At 46.8% G+C, this 6,490-nt stretch overlaps 6 non-coding genes and 2 pseudogenes across 6 annotated transcripts; all 8 read left to right on the top strand.

Moving 5' to 3' along the window:
- Nucleotides 1–17: 17 nt before the first annotated feature.
- On the top strand, nucleotides 18–136 carry LOC112505189. Its single transcript, XR_003068340.1, has one exon. It is a non-coding gene; the product is annotated as a 5S ribosomal RNA (ribosomal RNA).
- A 232-nt stretch (nucleotides 137–368) lies between these two features.
- On the top strand, nucleotides 369–487 carry LOC112505190. The gene has a single exon (XR_003068341.1). It is a non-coding gene; the product is annotated as a 5S ribosomal RNA (ribosomal RNA).
- A 224-nt stretch (nucleotides 488–711) lies between these two features.
- Nucleotides 712–830, top strand: LOC112505185. The gene has a single exon (XR_003068338.1). It is a non-coding gene; the product is annotated as a 5S ribosomal RNA (ribosomal RNA).
- Nucleotides 831–1,063: 233 nt separating this feature from the next.
- Nucleotides 1,064–1,182, top strand: LOC112505187 (annotated as a pseudogene).
- Nucleotides 1,183–1,413: 231 nt separating this feature from the next.
- Nucleotides 1,414–1,532, top strand: LOC112505191. Its single transcript, XR_003068342.1, has one exon. It is a non-coding gene; the product is annotated as a 5S ribosomal RNA (ribosomal RNA).
- A 249-nt stretch (nucleotides 1,533–1,781) lies between these two features.
- On the top strand, nucleotides 1,782–1,902 carry LOC112505186. The gene has a single exon (XR_003068339.1). It is a non-coding gene; the product is annotated as a 5S ribosomal RNA (ribosomal RNA).
- Nucleotides 1,903–2,132: 230 nt separating this feature from the next.
- Nucleotides 2,133–2,251, top strand: LOC112505192. Its single transcript, XR_003068343.1, has one exon. It is a non-coding gene; the product is annotated as a 5S ribosomal RNA (ribosomal RNA).
- A 210-nt stretch (nucleotides 2,252–2,461) lies between these two features.
- LOC112505188 lies at nucleotides 2,462–2,590 on the top strand (annotated as a pseudogene).
- Nucleotides 2,591–6,490: the final 3,900 nt, after the last annotated feature.

Consider the following 6,490-nt stretch of genomic DNA (forward strand, 5'->3'; position numbering starts at 1 on the left):
AAGCACGGTAAACTTTCGGGTGCGATCATACCAGCACTAATGCACCGGATCCCATCAGAACTCCGCAATTATGCGTGCTCGGGCGAGAGTAGTACTAGGATGGGTGACCCCCTGGGAAGTCCTCGTGTTGCACCCCTCTTTTTTTTTGTTTCTGGGCCCGGGACCGTACGTTTTTTGCGGCGTCGGGGCGTGCGGTTCCGTATTTTCTTCCGTGCGGTGTGGGGCGCGCGGTGGAGGCCGGCACGTGCGGCGGGCCCGGGGGAGCGTGCGGGTCTGGGTCGGGAAGGCACGTGGGAACGGTTAGGAAACGGGAGGCGGGGGAGACCGGGGGTGGTAGGGGATGAAAGAATAAAGCACGGTAAACTTTCTGGTGGGATCATACCAGCACTAATGCACCGGATCCCATCAGAACTTCGTAGTAAAGCGTGCTTGGGCGAGAGTAGTACTAGGATGGGTGACCCCCTGGGAAGTCCTCGTGTTGCACCCGTATTTTTTTTGGGCCCGGGACCGTACGTTTTTTGCGGCGGCRGGGCGTGCGGTTCCGTATTTTCTTTCGTGCGGTGTGGGGGGCGTGGTGGAGGCGGGCACGTGCGGAGGGCCCGGGGGAGCGTGCGGGCCTGGTCGGGGCGGCACGTGGGAAAGGTTGGGAGACGGGAGGCGGGGGAGACCGTGGATGGTAGGGGATGAAAGAATAAAGCACGGTAAATTTTCGGGTGCGATCATACCAGCACTAATGCAYCGGATCCCATCAGAACTCCGCAGTTAAGCGTGCTTGGGCGAGAGTAGTACTAGGATGGGTGACCCCCTGGRAAGTCCTCGTGTTGCACCCCTCTTTTTTTTTGTTTTTGGGCCCGGGACTATACGTTTTTGGCGGCGGCGGGGCGTGCGGTTCTGAATTTTCTTTCGTGCGGTGTGGGGGGCGCGGTGGAGGCCGGCACGTGCGGCGGGCCCGGGGGAGCGTGCGGGCCCTAGTCGGGGGCGGCACGTGGGAACGGTTGGAAGACGAGGGGCGGTGGAGACCGGGGGTGGTTGGGGATAAAGGAATAAAGCAAGGTAAACTTTCGGGTGCGATCATACCAGCACTAATGTACCGGATCCCATCAGAATTTCGCAGTTAAGCGTGCTTGGACGAAATTAGTACTAGATTGGGTGACCCCCAAGGAAGTCCTCATTTTGCACCCCTCTTTTTTTTATTTTTGGGCCCGGGAACGTACGTTTTTCGCGGCGGCGGGGCGTGCGGTTCCGTATTTTCTTYCGTGCGGTGTGGGGGGCGCGGTGGAGGCGGGCATGTGCGGCTGGCCCGGGGGAGAGTGCGGGCCCTAGTCGGGGCGGCACATGGGAACGGTTGGGATACGGGAAGCGGGGAAGACCGGAGGTGGTAGGGGATAAAGGAATAAAGCACGGTTAACTTTCGGGTACGATCATAYCWGTGTTGATGCACCAGATCCCATCAGAACTCCGCAGTTAAGCGTGCTTGTGCGAGAGTAGTACTAGGATGGGTGACCCTCTGGGAAGTCCTCGTGTTGCACCCCTCTTTTATTTTGTTTTTGGACCCGGGACCGTACGTTTTTCGCGGCGGCGGGGCGTGCGGTTCCGTATTTTCTTCCGTGCGGTGTGGGGGGCGCGATGGACTCGGCACGTGCGGCGGGCCCAAGGGAGCGTGCGGTACCGGCAGAGCGTGCGGGCCCGATTCGGGACGGCACGTGGGAACGGTTGGGAGACGGGAGGCGGGGGAGACCGGGGGTGGTAGGGGATAATGGAATAAAGCACGGTAAACTTTTGGGTGTTATCATACCAGCACTAATCCACCGGATCACATCAGAACTCCGCAGTTAAGCGTGTGCTTGGGCGAGAGTAGTACTAGGATGGGTGACCCCCTGGAAAGTCCTCGTGTTGCACACCTTTTTTTTTATTTTTGGGCCCGGGACCGTACGTTTTCGGCGGCTGCGGGGCACGCGGTTCCGTTTTTTCTTCCGTGCGGTCTGGGGGCCGAGGTGGAGGCGGGCTCGTGCGGCAAGGCCAGGAGAGCGTGCCGGCCCGAGTCGGGGCGGCACGTGGGAACGGCTGGGAGACAGGAGGCGGTGGAAACCGGGGGTGGTAKGGGATAAAGGAATAAAGCACGGTAAACTTTCGGGTGCGATCATACCAGCACTAATGCACCAGATCCCATAAGAACTCCGTAGTTAAGCGTACTTGGGCAAGAGTAGTATTAGAATGGGTGACCCCCTGGGAAGTCCTCGTGTTGCACACCTTTTTTTTTTTGTTTTTGGGACCCGGGACCGTACATTTTTCGCGGCGGCGGGGCGTGCGGTTCCGAATTTTCTTCCGTGCGGTGTGGAGGGCGGTGGAGGCGGGCACGTGCAGGCCTGAATCGGGGCGGCACCTGGGAACGGCTGGGAGACGGGAGGCGGTGGAGACCGGGGGTGGTTGGGGATAAAGGAATAAAGCACGATAGACTTTCGGGTGTGATCATACCAGCACTAATGCACCGGATCCCATCAGAACTCCGCAGTTAAGCGTGCTTGGGTAAGAGTAGTACTAGGATGGGTGAAGACTGCCCAAACCTCAGCGAATGCTGAAGACACCTTCAGGTTATTCCAGCATTCAGCGATCAAAAGAAGCTTGTTGAGCACGATTGTTTTTGTCTTGTCCTTATACACACAATGGAAAAATCCATACCCTTTCTAGAGCATAATACTTTACGGAGCCGATTATTTGACTCTACTACCCACCAACTCCATGAAAGGATGTCTTATTATTCACTATAGCAAAGGACAAGTCTTTCTCTAAAGACTTGACACGTGTTCAAACCCTACATTGCATTAAATGTGCATTTAATGCAATGGGTATAAATAAATGTGTTCTATCTCCATGAAGAGAGTGACTACTTACTCTTGAACCCTAACTTATGTTCTTAAGTAAAAGAACACACATCTAAGAACACAATACGCTTATCATCAAATCATTTCTCTTTGCTAAGAATTTTCTCTCTTCTAAGTCTTATACATCAAATCATTTCTCTTTGCTAAAAATTAGTGTGTAACTTGGATTGTTTAGATAGGTTTTATTTACCTTATCTTTCTGGAAACAATCTTGTAAAATCTGTATTGATCCTTCTTTATCAATATATATATATTTTAAATATCAAAAGTTTACAGTGTTTGTATTCATCCCCCCTTCTACAAACTATTAAACACATCTTGTAGATCCTAACAGGACCAACAGGTATCTCGATAGTGGATGCTCAAGACATATGAATGGAGACAAATCCTAGCTTATCGACTACAAGGTTGAAAAAAGCCCTTCTGTGGCCTTTGGAGGAAATGGAAAAGGATATGCCAAATGTTTTGGTGTATTAACCAACGGTGCAACCACTTTCAGGCGTGTTGCATATATTGAAGGACTGAAGCACAACCTACTCAGCATCAGTCAGTTGTGTGATAATGATTTCACAGTGAAGTTCTCTAAGAATTCATTCTACGACTATGACAAGGATGATAAGGTTGCTATAAACGGCTCTCGTCTAGAGAATGTCTACATCATCAACATGGATTCTCCTCTCACTAAGAATAAATGATTGTAATTCTGAAAATATCACAGAAATCAGATAATCTTCAATCAAGTATATGATCAATCTAGAGAGAAAACTTCACCCAAGTGTATTGTATTAAAACTTGTAATGATTACAAAAATGATTAGCTCAACACTAATTATCCTATTTATACTAGGAAAGCATTAAAGGCTAAACTATTACAAAATAGGAGAAACTTGCTTGAATACAACATTAATGCACAACATTGAACCCAACATTCTCCCCCTTTGGATTCAAGCACGAGAAATAGTAAATCTTGAGTTTCTAAGGCCCAAGTGAGTCTCGATTCTTCTCAATGCACTCCGATACTGCAACTTATCATCCAGAAGGTTTAAAGCACTGATCAGAAGATACCTTTCTCTAAGACTCATCCTTTCATTTTCTGCAGCTTTATCATTGTCAGCTTTAATTTTCTCAAGAGCTCTTCGCACCAGCTTGATAGTACTGTCACAGTACTTATTTAGCTCACTAAACCTTATAAATCTCTTCACTTTGTCTGCACCATTATATATTACCCCAAACTCTGGATCTTAAAGAATGATAAATAGAGGATAGCCTTCAATGTCTTTAAAGTCTTGATCAGGTCTTTTCAAATTTATAATCTTCTGATTACCTTCAAAGCCCATTTGAACATCAATGACCAAAGACAACTTAACATGACTCTTCAAGTATCTCTTTATAGCTTCTAGACCAACGATTGCTCCTTCTCTTCTAACATTAAGATCCCAAAGTTCATGGTAAAGATGCTCCAGATCTTCAAGGTAAAGATTTGGGAAGTCAGCTTCGCTAAACGTCCATATGTGTCCATCTTGTCTTGTAACAGTAAAAACAGGATACCAAACTCTTAAGAGTTTATTGACATCAATATTTTTGATAGACACGATGTGATGTCTGGTTCGTACTTGACTAATTGTTTGGCGCTTGGCTTTCAGAAAATGCTTGTATTTAGTACGATACTCTTGAGTCTCTTTGTAGATCCCAAGGATTCTGTCACTACTTAAAGCTTTTCGGTGACGGATGAAAATGCCAAAATAAATGTCTTTAAGAAAACGTTCTCTAGTCCGAGCTTTGTCAAAACCTGGAACATTAGCTCGAATTGTGAATGGCACATAATTTTTAGAAAAAATCTCAGTAGGATCAAATGCCATCGTGAAAGTATCAGAAGCGCCTTGAGTAACTGTGGTGGGAGGTTCAGAAGTAGTTTGATGATCAGCTTGAAACGAGAAAATACGATCATCTTCATTGATGTCTGTTTCAAAGTCATAGTAGACATCTGCTGACTCATCAATGTTGTCAATATCTTCACCGTAATCTTGAACTCCACCCAGTTCTCTTGAGAAGACATCATTGAATCCAACATTAGCAGACAAATCCAATAAAAACTTTGTTTCTACTGTGGAGTCTGCCGGCTTTTCAACCATTGGCTCGATCACAGTATTTGTCTCTACAGCTGTCACCTTCTCAGCTGATTCTTGGTCAGTAGTCCGTTCTCTTGTAATTTCTAGAACTGGACTTTCTTTAATAACATTTTCAGACTCTGGCTCCCCAGCAACACCTTCCGCACCAATTGACGACTCAGCCAACCTTTGTCTCTTTCTCTCCCCCTCATGGTGATCAGGATCATCCTGATCATCATGCCTTCTCTTCAAAGTGGTGGCCTGAGCTCGACAAGTGTTCTCTAAAGTAGATACCCTTTCGGTTAAGGCATCAATGGAGTTTTGCATAAGAGAAAGTGCTTGCATGTTAGAGGCAATTATAGTACTAATCTTTGAGAAATTAGTAGCTATAACGACCTAGAAAGCTAGAAATTCTGAGGCCTTCACAGTAGGATTCTCCTCTACTTGTTGTCTTAAGAGCCCAACCAAATCTGCGTCTGCCGCATCAAGATTTTGACTCCACATTAACTTTGCATACAGTAGCGACTTCATCTCATCCATCGTTTGTTCTTGTTCCCTTGGAGGATCAGGAGCAGGCGGTGGTGATGGCAAAGACGGTTGTTCTTCAGATACTGGCTCTTTTCCCTTTAACAATTTATTCAAACTTAGGATATGATCTATCATAATGTCCTAGACAGCCTTTAGGGCGCCATCCAAATATTCCCTTGACACAAAGTCAGGTAAAGTAACCCCTGGATCACATAGATTGCCAGTTGTAACAACAGTTGAGACAACTGTTGTGCCTACGTTCAGTGTTGGCAGAATGTTAGCACTGGTAGGACTTCCGACCTGTCCTTGTGGAAAGTCTACAGACTCCACTCAGATTGTTCCGGCTAGTTCACAAAGAACTACGGATTATGCAACAAATGCTCTAGACTCAAGTGTACCTATGTGTATCGGCGCTAGACTCGAGGTGCACAGAATTGATGTTGTAGGCTGGGGCATATGCCTACTAGTTTCAATATTTATATTCTCCAAGTGAGAAGCAGATAGAGTATGTGTTATATCCCCGTGTGAAGATGAAACAATTACTTGTTGAGAAGCAACTGAGTGGCTAGGGGGTGTGCATTTGCATAGCTGGGCTAGCTATGTCTGTTTCAATATCAACATTCAACGAATGAATGTCGATAGCAGATGTGAGTGCCCGGCTAAGTGTTTCGGCTGGGATAGGAGCATATTCTTCATTTTGAGCTCCACACTCACCCTCTCCATATTTTTCTCCGTCCTCTTCACTCATTCTCTCAACATTTTCTACTTGTGTTAAACCTCACAATTCACAATGTAAAAAGTAATGAAAAACAAGTGATGAAGAACCAGAAGACCAATGAAGACATCAAGGCAGAAACGASTAAGTCTGGAATTTAACCAGAGGATCGATGGACAGTTCAACCAGAGGACCGATGGATAGTCCAAGGATGCATTAGAAAGAGCATTCTCATCGACCCTCTAGTCAATCAACACT

This window comes from Cynara cardunculus, unplaced genomic scaffold (assembly GCF_001531365.2).
Source record: "Cynara cardunculus var. scolymus isolate 2C unplaced genomic scaffold, CcrdV1 Un_Scaffold_8920, whole genome shotgun sequence".
Lineage (NCBI taxonomy): Eukaryota > Viridiplantae > Streptophyta > Magnoliopsida > Asterales > Asteraceae > Cynara > Cynara cardunculus.